This window comes from Poromitra crassiceps (assembly GCF_964638095.1).
Source record: "Poromitra crassiceps genome assembly, chromosome: 2".
NCBI lineage: Eukaryota > Metazoa > Chordata > Actinopteri > Beryciformes > Melamphaidae > Poromitra > Poromitra crassiceps.
The window spans coordinates 74,313,375-74,332,369 of record NC_139624.1 but is presented as its reverse complement, the minus strand read 5'-3'; positions in this window follow the sequence as shown (position 1 = coordinate 74,332,369).

The window sequence follows — 18,995 nt, the reverse complement described above, 5'->3', positions numbered from 1 at the left end:
AATAACGTGATCCTCCCACGTGCTATGTCCTGCCGGTGAAGCTCCCCCTGTCAGGTGAAAAGAAGCGGCTGGCAACTGCACGTGTGTTGGAGGAAGCATGGTGCTAGTCTACGGCTCTCCCCAGGTCGGCAGAGGGGGTGCAGCGACCGGGGCAGCAGGGGGACAAATAGGCCAAGTACAATTGGGGAGAAAAGGGGACCTTCAAAGTCCTCTTAAAACCATTTGACACGCCATTTTAACCAGTGTCTTTCTCCCTGCACCCTGTAGGTTATTTTCCACACAATCCTAACATACATACACATACTACACGACACTCAGTCAGATCTCTCCCTTTTGTTTATATTGTATTATGTTTTGTACGGATTATTATTGATATTGGTTTAATTTCTGAGGTAGAGATCCATGAATAAGCCCACATATGACTTCCTGTCTCTACCAGCATAATTATACTTTGTTATTTTCCCTTTCTCTGTTAGTGTGTGTGTGTGTGCGCGCGCGCACACGTACGTACGTACGTGCGTGCGTGTGTGTGCGTGTGTGTGTGCGTGTGTGTGTGCGTGTGCGTGTGTGTGTGTGTGTGTGCGTCTGTGTGTGTGTGCGCGCGCGCGCGCGCGCGTGTGTGCGTACGTGTGTGTGTGTGTGTGTGTGTGTGTGCTTGTGTGTGTGTGTGTGTGTGTGTGTGTGTGTGTGTGTGGTGTGCGCACACGCGCGCGTGTGTGTGTGTGTGTGTGTGTGTGTGTGTGTGTGTGTGTGCGTTTATATCCAAAAAAGGCTTTACAAAAAAAGTATCATCTGGAAAAAAAAATAGTTCAGTGACAGAAGGTTCAGGTAAAATGTCAAGTGAAATCCAACCTCCAAATGGAACTGAACACGAAGCATATGTAGAGTGGGAATGTTTTAGCCATGCATATAATGGTTTCCACCTCTAGGGTTGAAATCAAATCTAGCTTGAAATAGGATAGATGTGTTCTGTTTTGTTTTTACGAGGGATGATGTCATGAAAACACTTTTAATCCCTGTATTTTTAGGACTCAGTCACCTCTCTGATTTCCCCCAATTATTTCAGTCACACCACTCATGCAAACAGTGATGACACTTCTGACTTAATGGGAAACTCTTTCTAAAAACATGTTATTCATACTGTCAAGTCCAAACAGTATTTTTGAACATACAACATATAAACTTGCATCTTACTGCCATCAGTGTTCAGTTGCCTGGGTGGGTCCAGACCTTCAAATCTGAGTATTTTTATTTATTTTATTATATATATATATTTTTAATGATTTTTATCAATGCAACATGACAGATGAGAGAGCATGACAGACTTGTTTCTGTCCCTGCATGGGAGACAGTATTGAATGTTCCCATAGACTGAACTGCCCTCTGGAAAAAGAACATATTCCAAAGCTGAACTTGGTATTCCCCTTTAAGTGATATGGAGGGATGAGTTACTATAGGGTCAGATTAGACATCTCAACATATCAAATTACATCATCACCTTTGCAGGTTCAAATAAACACACTGCTGCTGGCTGTGTGATGTGTGTGATGTGCTATTTGCCCCCACTGGCAATAAGCAGGGTTTAGTTACAGCTGGTTGCTATACAGTCATCTTATGTGCTTAAGTGTGTTTCTCTTTGTTTAGGCAAGAACTGGCAGGGCCACAAGTATCATTAGACCCTGGGACAAGACTTGACATTATGGGCTTTATGATGACTTGTGAAAGCACAGCTAACGTATCATTTGGAGTGTCTTTGGGCTCAGAGCCTGGGACTGACCTCCTGCCTGGCTCCACCTGATCAGGGCCTGGGACTGGCCTGCCTGGCTCCACCTGATCAGGGCCTGGGACTGGTCTCCTGCCTGGCTCCACCTGATCAGGGCCTGGGACTGGTCTCCTGCCTGGCTCCACCTGATCAGGGCCTGGGACTGGCCTCCTGCCTGGCTCCACCTGATCAGGGCCTGGGACTGGTCTCCTGCCTGGCTCCACCTGATCAGGGCCTGGGACTGGCCTCCTGCCTGGCTCCACCTGATCAGGGCCTGGGACTGGCCTGCCTGGCTCCACCTGATCAGGGCCTGGGACTGGTCTCCTGCCTGGCTCCACCTGATCAGGGCCTGGGACTGGTCTCCTGCCTGGCTCCACCTGATCAGGGCCTGGGACTGGCCTCCTGCCTGGCTCCACCTGATCAGGGCCTGGGACTGGCCTCCTGCCTGGCTCCACCTGATCAGGGCCTGGGACTGGCCTGCCTGGCTCCACCTGATCAGGGCCTGGGACTGATTATGACTTTAGACTTACCCTGACACCTGATTCTCATGCAATTTTCTTTGATGGCACGTTAACACTTTTGTTGATCCCAGTTATAACCTTTATTCATACAGTTGTAAACGTTCACTTTCCCTGTCCAGACTTTTTCGTTCTAAAACGGATCTTTACATCAAAAAGGGTAGGCTACAGTATATAACAGCTAATTGTGTTCTAACAGTGTATATGACGTGTCCCATGTGAACTTTCACCTTTGCTGGCCTGCTCTTAAGTCACATGTTGCCAATGGAGACTTTGCAACAGATTCTGCTCTTTTCACATTGGTTACTTCAATCTGCTTTGTCAGCTATTTGTTTTTCCTTCAGTGACTGTTGGCATGGAACGAACCTTTCCTGCTGGACACACCTGTGACCTTCCCATCCAGTTGTTGACAACACTATTTTGAGTGCATATAAAGTGAGAGATTACGTTGCATTTCATCATTTCTCAGGTTTCATGTGTTGCTCTTTCACAATGAAGAAGGCACAGGTGCTGCTGCTGCTGCTCTGCCTGGCATTGACGCGGGCTCAGGGAAAGAGTGCGGAGCATGAAGGGGACGTCATCGGTCACTATGTAGGGAGAGGAGACATGATCCATAAACGGACGACCGGCCGGACCGGCTCTATCCCCGAAATCTGGACTGAGTTGAGGGAGCTGAGAGACACTGTGGTGGAGCAGCGGGTGGAGCTGAGGTACATGGAAGCCAGACTGAGAGACAGTGAGGTGCTGGCAGGAGAAGAGAGGTACAAAGTGCTGCTTCTGACCACTCAGCTGAAGAACATGGAGGTGGAGGTGGAAGAGCAGAGAGCCGAGCTGGGAATCAACAAGAACAAAGTGACAGAGATGGAGAAGGAGAATGCAGGTACAGTATGTAACACTAACCCCCCATAAAGAGTTCACTATATTAATTCTTTGAGCGTTTATGAACTATTCTCTCCAAAAGTTAGACAAAATTAGAACAAGGAACTCGCATGTAGCCTAACACTGAAGGAAAAACAATCCATCTTAAAAACAATTTTAGTCAAGAGAGACTAGTGAATGAATGAAATAATATGTACTGTATTACAACAGAATGGTAAATACCTGCTACTTAGGGGACTATAAAAGAAAGGGTTGCCAATGAGGCAATACAGAATGTATGAGAATTAAATATTTCAATAAAGTCTTTGGCACTTAGTTAGACACTACAGTAAGATATTGAGATTGAGGAGCATCAGCCGTGAGCAGCAGCAAGATATAGGAGTCTAGATGGTGGTGGTGGTGGTGATGACTCTCCTGAAACTGATGAGACTGATGACTCTGATGCGATTGCCTAGCCTGTGTGAAAATGGGGAGGTGGAGGGGTGCGCGATGACAACGCAGTTGCAGCAGGAGGTAACGCTGAAGTTGATATAAAGAGACATATTTAAAAGGACAGCAGCCATGTGATAGGCTTACAAATGGAGGTGTGTGAAGATGTGTCGCTATGCCATTGGATGGATGAAACCATCTGTCAAACAGCTGATTATTCATGCCTGGAAGTGACAGGCACTATTTTGAGCATGCGTGCAAGATATGAAGGCAGGATGAAATGAATGTGCAGATTAGTCTTCCTGGCTGAAACAACGTTAGAACCTCATTCAGCACAATTACAAACAGCTTTTAGGAAAGAACTTTGTATTTATGGGACCATTTTGTTGTTTAGTAGTGTCCTTGTAAAAAAAAAAGGATTTACATTTTGTAAACCACAGGTCTCTGTCTGTGGTTTCCATGTTCATTTTTTTCAAATATTGATTAATATATTTTATTTAGAGGGATATCATGAATGAAATTTGCATCAGGCTTTGCTCTGGAATTTCATGTTGATTTAGTTTTATTATGATATTGCTATACCTACCTCCAGTTTTGGTGAATGGATTTGTTGGATACATACTAGCAGCTTATGCCTTTTCTCTCTATATTTCTAGTACAATCAGAACTGTCAGAACTGTCCGGTATGGGACAGAGACTGGCAGATTTGGGACAGAGACTGGCGGCCAATGAGAAGGACGTGGATGACCAGAGGAAGGAAGTGATGAAGCTAAGAGGAGAGCTGTGGGCCACTGCGACTGAACTGCACCTCCACAAGAGCCAGGTAGAAGAGCTGGAGTTGGAGAATGTAGGTATATTGAGAATACATAGTATTATAGTACATAGTAATAATATGCTAATATATTAATATGGTTTATTAGTTTATTAGTAAAACTAGGCATCTCGTGCGCTACGCGCGCTCGGGCCCTGCAGCTCGCCGAGCTGGCCCTGCAGCTTGCATATGCAGCACGGCTGCTCACTTGCTCCCTCGCCCGCCCTGCAGCTTGACCGCTCTGCAGGCTCACCTGCTCTTATGACATCACTGGTGATGTCACAACTTCGTATCACTAATGACATCACAATTGCTCTTATGACATCACTGATGATGTCACAATGCCTATGACATCATCAGTGATGTCACAAAGCACAATTGCTCACTTCTAGTTGAGTGACATCACTTGCAGGACAGGGACAAAAATCGCAGAGCCCACATGCTCCACATGATGATGGTGATGATGATGATGATATGATGGTGGGTTTTTTATAGAATTTTACAAAAACATTACAAAGTCCTTCACACAAGAAAGAGAAGTAGCACTGATTAAGACCTTTAACCTCCTACTCTGGAATTCCTCTTTTTATTTTGAGAAAACAGCATTTGTCACGATGATAATGATGAAGATGATGCTGATGTCTATTATTGTTTATTATTATTATTATTATTATTATTATTTATTGAAATTATGATTATGATTAATAACTGGGTTAATTGATGTGTTGCATGTGACATTTTATTTAGCTTTTCTCTCTTTTCTCTCTCAGAACAAGCGGCCAAATTGTCTGATATGAGCTTGAGAATAGCAGCCAATGAGAAAGAAGCAGAGGAGCAGAGGAGGGAAGCTGTGGCTCTGAGACTGGACCTGAACAGCACCATGAGGGAAGCTGTGGCTCTGAGACTGGACCTGAACATCACCATGAGGGAAGCTGTGGCTCTGAGACTGGACCTGAACAGCACCATGACTGAACTGCAGCTCCACAAGACTAGCATCGAGCAACTGGAGAATGAGATTGCAGGTAACATTGGAAGCTATTCACCTTATGTAGCCCCGCCCACTTGACACAGTTGTGTTATGACTTCCTGTTCAAAACACCGTCTGTTTTACCTGCTCACTAAAAGTACCGTACTGTCACAGGAAGTGTCAACACAATAGGAAGTAACTGGCTGACCCCTGTGTTGGAACATAAGGTGAATAGAGCACTGCAGGAATGAGTCTGGGAGTAGCATGTTGGAGCTTACGGGGAAGAGTGAATGGGGTTTTAGAATGGGGATTTCACTTAAATGCATAAAATAAGGTCTGTGGTCAACAAAAGTTTATGGGAATGGTCATTTGTGTTCAACAGGATAATCTTCACAAACGTGAATCACTTTTATGACTTTTGAAATGTAAATGCGTTTTTTTTATGCGATTTTCAGAAAACGCTTCAAAAGATGACTATTACTACAATGACTATTGCAGTCACTCAATTATGTAATCACTGATAATCTAACCCTTTATTCACAGACAAGGTGGCCTCTGTCGGCTTGACCAGTGGTGTGGTGGGACCCTTCGACACAGAAACCAGATTGAAGTACAACAGTATCCTCACCAACATCGGCGATGCTTATAATCCAACATCAGGTACAGTTCGACTAACAAACTCATCCCAGCACACTTACTGTTCACATTGCTAACAGTTACAATGCTTAATACAATATTAATCTCATGCAGGTACATTCATCGCGCCAGTCAGAGCTACTACTTCAGATTCACTGCCTTTTACCAGGGTAGTGGGCCTTTTGGAGTTTGCCTTCACCACAATGACCAGACAATGACAATAATGTATATTACGCGACACAGTAATGGAGGCAATGCGTTCTTGTCCAATGCATTGACTCTTGTATTAGATAAGGGGGATATGGTGTACATGCAAGTTCCCACTTTGCATGTGGTTTATGAAGATGGGGTCAACCGCAACAACTTCAGTGGCTTCCTGCTCTTCCGTATGTGAAAAGGAACTCGTTCAAAGAAGTAAATGTGAATAAAACTGAATGGAAAAACAAGTTGTGGTTTCTCCTACTGCGGTTAAATATCCATTCAGTCCTTCACATTCTGCTGGAGTCATTCTTTGTATGAATATTAACCTCTTATCTGGTGAGTCTTCCAGAGATGAAAAGCATTGCTGTATACCTGACCAAAGATGTGCTTAGTCGGATTATATTTAGGGCTGTGTAAGGTATTACAGTCATATGAGTAACTATTTTGTATTCTGCATTGTACATAGTTCACGACTAAAAAGTGTGTTAGTCACTGAAATAGAATGAAAACAGTGACCAGATATCTTTGAAAAAAAGAACCAATTACTTGTTGGAGCATACATGTTTGAACAGAACAAGCCATTGTTATTGTGCCAAACATCATTTTTTTTTTTTTTTCCCCCCGATTTTTTATCCCATTTTATCCCCCATTAGTGCTCACTTGATTTCTCAATCCTGGTTGCTACTCCATCCTCTGCCGATCTGGGGAGAGTCGAGACTGGCTCCATGCTTCCTCCGAGACATGGGCAGTCAGCCAGCCGCTTCTTTTCACCTGCCAGAGGAAGCTTCACCAGTAGGACATAGCACGTGGGAGGATCACGCTATTCCAACCAGTTCCCCTCCCTCTCAACAGGCGCCCTTAACGACCAGAGGAGGAACCACATTAGCAACCAGGATATTGCATGTTTTTGTGAAGGGGGTTCCTATATGAAGGAAACCCCCGGGAGGCACGGGGAGAACATGCAAACTCCACACAGAAAGGCCCTTTTGACGACCCCACCCGGGCGGTGGGCACTCGAGGACATGCGGACGGGCACGCATTCCTTCAGCGTTCACATCGTCCCAGGTGGGAATCGAACCCACGACCTTCGAGCTGTGAGGCGATAGTGCTTACCACTGCACCACCGTACCTCCCTGCCAAACATCATTTCACATAGCTTGAATTAATTGCTCATTCTCATTGCAGATGATAATGACATCATTCAGATCACGAATGAATTGTAAATTGGAACAAATATTCACGACGGTTTATTCAAAATTCTATGTGCAGAATTATCCAAAAGTTACTAAAAGCAGTAACTTTGGGGTTGGATTACTGAGCTGGAGTAAATTAATGGATTACTTTACCGCTAGATAACCAATGATTGAGATTTAGAAAGACACCTTAATCCCAGTAGCTACTGTTGAAACATCCTAGACTGAGCAGTGTGAGCAGATTACAGGATAAACACCGTGGTGGCAGTCATCAATAGCCCTTGAGAGCCAGGCTATAGCGGTGACAGAACCCTTCTGTTCTGAAACAAGTCTCCCCCTGCACAGAGACCGAGGACGGGGAACGGCGCCAGAGCAGCTGGCCACGAGGAAGAGAATCGGGGCTTGTGGTGGGCGAGCTGGCAGGGAAAGACGGAGGAGGAGGAGGAGGCATAGTGGGTAATTGGAACACAGTGATATCCGCCATCTTGGCTCGTTACCGAAAATAACAGCTTTGATTGAGGTGAATAGGGCCCATAAAGGGTCGTGCTGGAGCTGATAAGCTTCAATGGAGCTTGGCCGGCGTTTGGCTCTCGGCGTCCGTGGGGGACTCTTCGGCTTCCTGCAGCTGAGATGCGGATCGGCGGACGGGCACCTGGGAATCCAGATGTCTTGGGGCGGAATCTACGGTGCCATCTCTCGAATGGCATTAGCCTACTGCCTATGGTGAGATTCATCCTTCAGTCTGGCATGACGGAACTCACACAGCCGTGCCAGCTTCCTCTCTGTACCCACACATATCTGCCTTTTTGCTCGAGCTGTTGGAAGACGCGCCTCCCTGCTGTCTGGGACGGGGACTGCATAGCGAGAGGAGAGAGGGTTCCTGTGGGGAATAGAGGAGAAACCGGGCTCCTGTCTCATCCGGAAGCTCGGGAAGTTAAAGCAGAAGCGGCGTTATGAGATTAAAGCGGTTTTTGAAGCATCTCTCTCATCTGTTTGCTTTGGATACACGACAATGTCAAAGTAGATCGAAGCGGCATAGGGGAATGTTTGCTCCAAATCAGACCCAGAAGAGAGGAAATCCTCCAGTCGACGCTGTAATGTTTGCACTGGAGGATAGGTTAAGACTATTCTTAGGTCTTTGAAGTGTTCTCCGCAGGGTCTCTCACCTTTGCTTCAGGTGAGTAGAGATACCGTGTAAGCCAAGGCACACAGTAATGGTGCAAATGTGAAAGGAAAAGCAGCTATAGTGTCTATGCGTTTGTGTGTGCAGATAAACATGAGGATTCCATGACAGGCATCAGTAATAATCACCACTATTTTTCTACTGCCAAAGACCATAACATTTCCTGACAGCTCATAAATTGTTCAGTTGTCTTCCCTGGGGTCGTTTGGTCAACTACTCCATCACTTTTTCCAACTTGTACAAAAATAACACACTAGCATATTTATTATCACTGTGTTTTCTCCCTGAACCCGAACATTTTTCATGACATACTCTGCTAGCTGCATGGGATCGCATCCCAGCTCAGACCGTGCTATCACCAATCTGGGCACCGCGAGTCTTTCAGTCTGACGGCTAATAAGCTCGGGGACACGACACAGATGGCCGATATTTGGGGTTTTCCGGTGTAGAGCGGACATCCGTGCCGAAACTTCCGCTTCCATCATTGTTTACAGTCCGATGTCTCATTATGCAGCTATCTGTTTGTAGAGATTCGCCGAAATGTCATCTGGACCTAAAATGCTTACAAAAAGTATGGATCGATCAACTCCATCTCCATTCCCGCATCAATGCCGTGCACGGAAGCCCAAGTCTTGGTTCCAGACGTGCGCTCTACACCGGAAACCCAGAAATATCGTCTGCCCCAGAGTTCTTATTAGTCATCATCAGACTAATATAGACTCCTGATTCCCAGATTGTTCTATCAGTCACATCTCATAGTTTCCATTCCCCCCATAATGAGCAGTGGTGGCCTTAAGGTTAGAGAAGCGAGCTTGTGACCGGAAGGTCGTCGGTTCTATCCCTGGGACCGGCAGGATAAATCTGGATGGGGAAAGCCAGCGCTCACCCCTCCCTTATTACCACCACTGAGGTGCCCTTGAGCAAGGCCCTTAACCCCAACCGCTCTAGTGGAGTTGATCAGTGGCCACTGGCCAGTAGATCAGACTGTGGTTTGACTGGTCAGCTTCTGTGTGTGAAGGTGAACAGGGCACTGGTGAAAAAGAGAGCACTGCTCTCGGTGAGACTTCCCTGAAGAGAATAAAGTAAAGGGAAAAAAGAAGTCACAAATGACTGGCATTGACCAAAAGAGCAGGAGTGCCCACTCTCTTTCAGTTAAAAAAGGTAACTTGGGGTCTAAGGAGCCCATCTTGTGGTATTTGTATAAAGAGGCAAAGTAACCGCCTACTTGCTGCTTCAGCACTGTACCAGAGATTTTCATCCGCCATTTATTTTCCCATGGACATTTCGTAAAATGCTTATAAAAATAGTTTTACTTGGTCATACCAAAGGGTTCAGCTATATTTAGAATCGGGAGAGACCATAGAACATTTCACTCAGACCAAAACTTTAAAAAACTACATCGAAAAAATATTTTCTTTAAATCCGCATTTTTTTTAAACGTTTTGGTCAGAGTGAAATGTTATGCGGCATTTTACGAAATGTCTATGGGAAAATAAATGGCGGATGAAAATCTCTGGTACAGTGCTGAAGCAGGAAGTGATGTTCCACTTTGGCTTTTTATAGTTAGTCGTGCTGATATTACAATGCTGACAGACAGGGTGGTGGGTGTGCTCAGGGAAGAGCTGAAAGGCCAGTCTGAAGCACAGTGATCCGTGTGAATGAGAGGAAATGTGCTCTCCGTGGAGAAGGAGGTGTTTAATGGGGTGTTTATGCTCTGTTACCTGCCTGACAGGAACAATCTCACTCACTCACCTTGTTGGTCACTCAGGGGCCTCTGTGTACAGGCTGCTCATTTACCTGCATACTCCACCAATATGGTTACATGCACAGAGAATCCCAGATATAGACCTCATATTGTAGGGCAGGGGTTGCCAAACATTTTTGGCTTGTGACCCCACTTTGGCATCACACAAATCTAGGGACCCCAGACATTCACATTTCGGTACAACCTCGATAATATCATCAGTGACATCATCAGTGATGTCACATGTATCACAGTATGCTAACTTTTCCCCCCCAGAATTCTGACTTCAATCTGAGAATTCTGACTTTAATCCCATAATCCTGACATTAAACTCTGAATTCTGACTTTTTTCCACAGAATTCTGACATTGAAATCAGAATGCTGATTTTTTTTCTCAGAATATGACTTTAATGTGATAATTATGACTTTAATCTGAGAATTATTACTTTAATCTGAGAATTTAGTTTAATTTGTTTAGTATATTTGGATCCCCCAGCTCCACATATTGTTTCTGACATTATTTCTTCTCAAAATTGTGTCATTAAACTCAGAAGTCTGACTTTAATCTCAGAATTCTGACTTTTTCCCTCAGAATTCTGACCTCAAATAATATTTTCACACGAGGCCATAATCTTCTTCGCTAGTTTTAAACTGTGTGTGGTGTAAAAAATAAGAATAATAAATAAACAAATAAATATAATTAATAATAATCACACTAATGACAACAACAACAACAACAACAACAACAACAACAACAACAATAATAATAATCTCAGGTGACCCAATTTTAATTCCACACGACCCCACCAAGATTGGGAACCATTGACTGTAGGGTCTGCACCTCATACCAAATTCACAATATACAGTATGGTGAATCCAAGATTTCAAGATTCAAGATTATTTTAATTTGTCCCGAGGGAAATTTGTCTTGGACATACAGGCTGCCACATAGGTACACAGTGCCATAACAAAAACAACAACAAAAAAAACAATAGTGCATAGCACACCAGTGCCGACATGTGCAAATACTAGGGGTGTCACAATATATCGTCCCACGAAATTTCGCGATAGTAAAACGTCACGATATGTATCGTTGAGATGAAATCTCATATCGTGAAAAAAAAAAAAAAAAAAAAAAAAAAAAACATTTTTTTTTTTTTTTCCAAAAGTAGACAAAGAAACGTCTTTGTTTGTTGAAGTTCAATGTGTGGAAAGTAGTTCAGTTGAACAAGTCTCTGAAGAGACACATGAGAAGTTATACAGGAGAGAAACCATTCAATTGAGTTTCTGGCAAAACTATTTACTTGACAGGAAAAACTGAAGATGCATAAAAAATAGACTAAGAAAAGTCTTGTTGTTTGAGTTTGAAGAAAAACTGAAGATGCATAATGAGAATTTATACTGCTGAGAAACCTTTTAGTTCAAAGTAAATCTAAGTGATGGTGTAACTCATTCTATTTCAAGATAAGCCTTATCTCCAATCTCATGTTTTTTCTAGTTGTTATTGTAATAACAATTTCCCACAACAGCATGTTTTGTATTTGTGCATTTCAAATAAAATACTACTTTTCCAGTCATATATTGTCATTATTCAAGTTTAAAAAAATATTGTTAAAATCGTATCGTATCGTATCGTTATCGTGAACCCAGTATCGTGATACGTATCGTATCGTGAACTGAGTGTATCGTGACACCCCTAGCAAATACACAACCAAAGTGCAAACATCAATAATTTACAGTACAATCAACAATACATTACCTATGACCTGAGTTTAGGAGACTGACTGATATGGGGATGAAAGAGTATTTGTATCTGTTGAGGTGTCTTTTTTTGTTCTTGATTGGGACTCTGTAACGCCTGCCAGATGGAAGCAGTTCGTATTCTGAATACAAGACATGAGAGGGGTCAGCAATGATCTTCCTAGCTTGTCTGATTACAGTTTCCTCAAAGAGTATTTGAAGGGAGGGGTGCTCCCTCACCCCCATCACTTTCATTGCAGTATGGGCCAGTCTATTTATTTGTGATTTCAGCTTAACTGGTAAGTTGCCAAACCAAGCAGACATACCGTAACGAAAAATGCTCTCTATAACAGCATGATAAAATAATAACAAAATCCTCTGTCCGACCCCAAACACCCTGAGTCGTCGCAGGAAGTACAGTCGCTGCTGGATCCTAGAGCACACAGAGTTTACATGGACATTCCAAGACAGATTACAGTCAATATGTACACCCAAGTATTTGTATGAATGGACCTGGGCAATTTGGGCATTGTGGACTAACACTGGGGAATGATCCCCCAGGTGCCCTGGATCAAAAATAATTTCCTCTGTTTTTTTTGTATTTACAATGAGGTGATGGTCCTCACACCACTGTACAAACCTTTCGACCTCCAGACTATAACTCGAAATGTCTGTGTCTGTGTCTATAAGACCCAAGATGGCAGTATCGTCTGAAAATTTAATAATCAACATGTAAACAGAACTTATAGGACAAGATGTTTATATTCATCAATATCCTTGTTAATATTGCTATATGCCAGCTACAGTATTTGGATTCCTCATGCTCATGAGGTTATCCCAGCAAATGGGATGTTTTTTTTTTTTTTTATCATACTAGAGCATCTCAAATAATGCTTGAACATCAAGAAGTTAAGATTTAAGATAAGTTTAGTTTATTGGACAATTCTAGCCTGCATATCAGACTGAATTGTCAACTCGTTATACTTCGAAGGTCTGACTCTGGACCCAAGGACAATAAGTATGTGTAGCTCAAAATGATGAAGAATAACAGAAATAAGTGTCAAAGACACATGTCCACTGTGATCATTGGTCTTACTAAGAATGTGCATGTGCAAGCAGGTGTGTGCCCTGCGACACACACACACACACACACACACACACACACACACACACATACACACACGCACGCACGCACGCACGCACACACACACACACACACACACACACACACACACACACACACGCACACACACACACACACACACACACACACACGCACACACAAATTATGCAGAGTCCTGTCTTGTGACCTTTAGCTATGACCTTTACCAGTCCCTAAATGCCACTCTAGGAAAGTCATTTATTGTCCTCAGCCCCATTGTCAATGTGGAATGTCACATGTGTCCAACTGACTAAGTGCTGCATAGATCATGCTGCTGGCAACTTCATGGAATGATGGAAGAAGGCTGGAGAAGTGTGTGTGTGTGTGTGTGTGTGTGTGTGTGTGTGTGTGTGTGTGTGTGTGTGTGCATATTTTATGTGTGCATCAAGTAATCATATATCAGTTGAGGTTGGTTGGGGTCAGTGCGGTTCACAACTTGCACTCAGCAGTCTGAAAAAGCATTTTGAGGACAATCAACTGCACACATTTACACCCTCTCACCCTCCAACACCAGAGGGTTCCTACACAAGTATGCAAAAGTATGGAATTTGATTTTAGTATTTTCCAGGTCTGGAAAAGTAAGGAAAAAGGAAAAGAGAGTATGGCAAAATATTTTTTTCCAGACTATTCTCTATTGTGATTATCTGACTACCGTATTCATTTTTCTAAACTAAATAATAACATTCTGAATTTAGACAAAAATAGATTGATAATACAAGCAAGTGTTTTTTCATGGCATCAGAATGTAACATACATGTTAACAGATTATTTTTTTTACGATTTTGTATTCATTTTTTTAAACAAAATTACATAACACAAATACAAGAGACCACAAACATCTACAAAAAATAAAACCTATAGATACACAAGCAGATACACTCAGAACATAATCCCCCTCCCCGCAGGACCCACCCACCCACAAGCCCACAAAGAAATGAGCTCACAGTACTACATACACCCTTCAGCAAAAAGCGAGAGAGAAAAAGACAGTCACAACCTAGCTATCATGAAGATGCCCATGGCCCCCACGCACCGCTTCAACAAATGCATTCCATGCCGTCATATTTTCTACTTTGGCGCCATGCATACGGGCCACACATCTCCACGACAGCCAGGTCCACAGCTGAAGATGCCCATTGTTCAAAAGGCAGAGTATGAGGAGCCTTCCATCTCTGAGCTACCTTTTTTGTGGCCCAACAACAACCAACACCTCTGCCTCAAGGATACATTCAACCCAGTGAAATCATTCAACAACAGAACAACAGGAGAACAAGGGACAGTGACTCCGAGCACTACGGACATCTTCGTGGCAACCCTACAGCCGAGCATTCCCAGATCATTATGTATAAAGGTACCAGGGGTTGCCAGGGGGCATAACGTACAGTTATGGCTTTGAGATAGTTTCATCTGAAATAATTTACGAGGGGTGAAGTATAGTCTATAGGTGTAGTTATAATGAATCAATTGGTGATCGGGGTTCCTGGTAGATAAAATTATATTAATCCAAACCATATCCCAATTGATTATATTGGATGAAATGGAAAGATCCCTACTCCAGCAAACATTGGCTTGCGATGGTTTTTCTGCGGCCTTGGTGATAAGAGTATAAAGAATAGAGACGAAGCCCTTAGTGGTCTTGGATGTACAACTTTTGTGTATGGGATAGCTTTTTAATTCTTCACCCCAAGGAACACCGTATGAACATAAAGCACTACGAAGTTGCAAATAAAAAATAATTAAGCAGGAAGATTATAATGAAACTGAAGGTCCTGAAATGCCCGAAGCCTATTAGCCAATGTAATATCAGAGATAATATTAATGCCATTATTCTTCCATGAAGGGAAAGAGATCGGGCGACAACCAAAAAACAAAGAGAGAAATTATTAAACAAAGGTAAATGAGTATGGAATTTGTATGATATGTTGGCATGAGATTCAACAGTTCTAAATATGGTGATAAGATGAGAAATTATAGGGCCATAGCTGCATGGATCTACAGGTTTTAAGAGGAATGTTGGAGAAAATGATGTCCTGAAGTCTGCACGTCTAACAATCTGGTCCTCCAATGAACATCACGCCACTCTGCTTCTGGGTTAAACCAGGTATGAAGAGCATGTGTGCATAAGACCAAAATTAAAATGTAAAGTTAGGGAGGCCAAGGCCGCCTAAGGTTTTTTGTCTTTGTAAGTGACATCTTGAGACGTGGTTATTTCTTATTCCAGATACATTTTGTAATTTATCCCAATGACCAGCAGGGGGTGATAAAGGTAGCATGGAGCTAAAACAATTAATGTGAGGCAGGAAATTCATCTTTAAAATGGAAGCACGAGCTTGTGATGAATTGGGGAGAGGTGACTAATGCTAAAAAGAGATAGAGTTAAAATTATTTGTAGAGATGGAAACATTTCTGGACCACTTTTTAGCCTGGCTACTTGGGCGGATTTGAACTTTTATACTTGGGGGGCCACCAGACAATACTGCAGGGGTGGGGGGAAGGTGTGCACAATTTTGGTCGTTTCTTCTTATTTTTTTGCCGTTTGAAGCCAGATTGAGAGGAATTATTATTGCACAATAATTACAACAATAAAGCCCAATTTATGCTTCGTCTGCCGACACTTTTGAAACGGTCGCCGACAGAAATGAGGACTTGAGTCGACACTTTCAAGTGTCTGCGAGCAGTGTCTGCTACCTGGTGAAATGTCTAGTGTCGCTGACTACGTCATAGTATCGCGCAAGTCTGATTGGCTATATAGTCGGCATGCGTTTGACTTCCTTGTTTTGGTTTTCACTCGATTGAAATGAATGAACGTGTCTCCGCTATTTTTATCAGCCTGTCCTTGATCTATGACTTCGTGAAAATCACAAAGAACATTGTGCATTTCCCAGAGAGAGAGAGGAGGTGAGTTGTGTGTCGTTTATATGCGGCTGCAATCAAGTACGTTACATCTTGCCTCCGATGTGGTTTCACTGTGCGTTCCCTCTCTTCTCTTGGCTGTCAGCATTTAATAGCGTTCGAGTGTCACGTGACCGTTAAACAGAAGCGAACGTTCACTGAAGTATAAATGCAACACCATGAGCGACACTTTCTTTTTTGTCTGCGACCATGTGCTGAGCGACACTTTCTAATAAGTATAAATTAAGCTTTAGTCTCTGAATAATAAAATAATAATAATAATACTAGGCTGCTAATAATAATAAGATAATAATAAAAAAATCATGATTATTGTTATTGTTGTTTTATTATTATTGTTAGTATTATTAATCAGAGAGTCATTATTGTAATTATTGTTCAATAAGTATAAGAATGGAAATATAAGAAATATTAGAATATGAGTAGATGTTTAGTAATTAGGGGTGCACCGATCACGTTTTTTGCCACCGATCACCAATTGCCGACCGCCTATGGGAAATATCTGCCCAACCGATCATCGACCGATCACCGATTACCGATCAGCGATCACCGATATATAAACTCCTCAAAAAAAGTTTGGAAACGTTATTTTAGGTTGATTATTTCTCCCCTTTAATAATACCACTTGGCATTGTATTTTATATTGTTGGAAAGCCTGATTAGTGATAGGGCTTTTTTTTTTATATAAAAAAAAGATAAGAAAAAAAAATTAATATAAAAAAATATCGGCAATCAGCCGAAATATCGGCAATCAGCCGATTGCATATTTGAGGTCAAAATCGGCCGATACAGATTGCTTGCCAATCGATCGGTGCACCCCTATTAGTAATGTAATTATGTACACTACATTTATGTTAATGGGTACATTTATATTATATAGTGCTTCACTGTTCACTGTTGCTTTTGACTGTGCTCAAAGACACTTTACAAACAAAACAACTTTAAAATAAGATAAAATGGATAGAGAAAAAAGATTATAGGTCAAAAGCAACAGTGAAAAGGTGGGTTTTGAAGCCTTTTTTGGAAAGATGACATAATGAGTATGAAAGACAATGAGTTTTGGCCTGTTAGATGTGACTGGGGAGGACATTCCAGAGGGAGGGGGCGGCTGCAGGAAGGCCCTGTCAGAGGCCCCTCTGTCACAGCTTTAGCAAAGAGATACCTGTGATGCTTGTCAAAGTGGATATCAATTTTATGATCATATTCAGGCAGAAAGTGACATGGAGATTTACAATGGTGAGCATTGTTTTTAACCCCTGGGGCCTGGCCCCCCCGGCCCCCCCGCTAAATCCGCCCATGGCTGACTAAAGTTATAAAGAAAGAGAGTAGACAGAGTTTGATGAGGAGTCGGGAGCCCGCTGTAAAAGGTTAAACCAGGCTAAAAATGTTACATTTCAGCTGTAAAAAATTTCAGAGACTTTCTGAACTGTTAAAACACAGTCTCTGTGTCTTTCAGGGAAGTTTCTGAAAATGGTTAATGGTAAATAAAAAAAAGTAAAAAAAAAAGTGCAGATAATCATAGTTTTGTAATAATAACAACACTAAGTAATTATCATATACTTTATTTGTTATTTCATTTAACTTATGCTAAAGTATGTTCTGTCTCCCATCCTCAATTAAAAAAAAATATATATTTTATTGACAGATGAGAGATGGGAGGACATGCAGCAAATAAAGGAAAGAACCTGATAGGGTCCTCTCCTCACTCAACCCTCTGAGCCACCGCAGCCCTGGCTGTTGCTGAGGAGAGACTGCATGACTGCAAGATGGACATCACGCAAATAGACATTAGACTCGTAGATCAGCTTAGTTAACTAGAAGCTCAATTATATTACAGACATTGCTGGTGATTAATTGCTCAAATTGCCCAACAACAGAGGAGAAACACAACAGCAGTGGCAGTGCCTTGGTGGCACACTGTGTATGTCAGCTGCCTACTGAGGTAAGGTTTGTAAGGTCAAGCCCGGGATGTGCACACATCCTAAGATAGCAGAAAAGTTTGTATTTAAATACAAGTGGCAATAGGCATACTGTAACAACCCATTTTTTGTTTTTATCACACTTAGATATTAAAGTGTTAAAATAATGTTCTTCAATAAGCTATACTGCAAAGGAGGGTTCCCACAGCAGGTTTTGACCCCTGGTCTACCAGAACACAGACGACTGCACTGACCACACAGAAAAACACACAGACCTACCTGTCTGTTGTCTGAGGATTGTTTCTGATTGGCTGTTGAATGAAGTAATTACTTTAAAATTATGGTCAGAAGAGGCTCATTGGCTCATTGGCTTGAGTATGTACAATGTATGTAATGACGTAATGCAATGTAAGCTCAGTCCTTCACAGTGACCCGGGTTCAAATCTGGCCTGTGGTCATTTGTTGCATGTTCTCCCACACCTCTGTGTCTTTCTCTCACTATACGTCTGTCAATAAAGCATAAAACGCCTGAAAGGTCTAAAATAAAAGACAAAGCAAAAGCACTTATCTGCTTGTTAAAAAAATCAATGAAACATTTTCTTTAACCATCAAAGGTTATCAGAGACTGTCATAAAGTCACCCCCACACACACACACCAGATTAATGTTGATTCAGGGGTGGGCAACTGGTGGCTCGCCAGTTGCCCCCGATCTCACTCAGTGTGGCCCCTTGGTCAATTTCATTTTTTATTTTCTTTTACAAGGCGGACGTTTTTGGTTAGGTTAGGTTAGACTACCAAAATCTGTTTTTATTTTACTGTACAACCCAGAACATGGCTGTAATTGCGTTAGCATTGTCCATCCACGTACTGTTTAATGTTAGCATATATCCAGGATGCACATTGTCATATTGACATATTGATGATATGATGTACCCCATCA